Genomic DNA, 1110 nt, shown 5'->3' on the forward strand with positions numbered 1-1110 from the left:
GATGAAAAGATACCAAGTACACTGTGAAGGCAGAGCAAATTGCAGGATGAACTCCAGCTTAGCTATTTTTAAAAACTTGCTTTAAATAGTTATGGAACTTTTGTTTCACCATATGGTCTTTGTTTCATATGGCTGTTTTATTTCCTTGGGAAATGCGGGGGGAAAGAAGTCTTCCGCCAAATGGGAGATACTTTAAGTCTGGGACATTTACTTTCTCGTTTCTCCTAAGATACTAGTAGCAGTTCTTATATAGATCTTGAAAGCCAACAACCTGGGTTCTACTCTTTTTAATTTTTGTTATTGATTTTAGAAGGAAAAACATTTTGTTGCTCCACCTATCTATACATTCATTGGTTATTTTTGTATGTGCCCTGACAAGGGATCAAATTCGAAACCTTCGTGTATTCGGAGGACACTCTAACCAACTGAGCTACCCAGCCAGAGCGGGAGTTCTATTCTTAATTCCTCTACTTCCTAATTGGTGAACTTGAGATTTGTGCCTTGATTTAAAAATGGAGGTGACCCAGGCCAGTGTGGCTAACTGGTTGAGTGCTGACCTACGAACCAAGAGGTCAGGGTTTGATTCCTGATCAGGGCACATGCCCGGGTTGCAGGCTCGGTCCTCATCGTGGGGCTTGCAGAAGGCAACTGATTAATGATTCTCATCACTGACATCTCTCTCTCTCTCTTCTCTCTGAAATCAATAAAAATATATTTTTTTAAAAAATGGAGGTGATTTTTACCTAAGGTATTGTTGAATGAAAATGGTAGCTAAAAATATACTTGTAGCAGTTATTAGATTTCTATTAAGGAGAAAATACCTCATTTACTTATTGAATGTCTAAGAGGTTTCTTACTTTCCACAGCTGGAGGTAGGTTAATGCTGGAATGTTTTGAGCAGTGTCTAGGGAGGTACCAGAATTGAGGCTGATTAGGTGAAGATAAACTTGTTGGGTGTGCCAGGCACTTTCCTGGGCTTTTGTAGTACCACCAGCTATAATGAAAACACATACACCTTACTTACCTCATGGAGCTTACACACCAGTGGGACCACTCGAAGATGTTCGCCCTATCTTTTAACTCTGTCTAGGACACAGTGATTTACAAACA

This window comes from Myotis myotis, unplaced genomic scaffold (genome assembly GCF_014108235.1).
Source record: "Myotis myotis isolate mMyoMyo1 unplaced genomic scaffold, mMyoMyo1.p scaffold_m19_p_10, whole genome shotgun sequence".
Taxonomy (NCBI): domain Eukaryota; kingdom Metazoa; phylum Chordata; class Mammalia; order Chiroptera; family Vespertilionidae; genus Myotis; species Myotis myotis.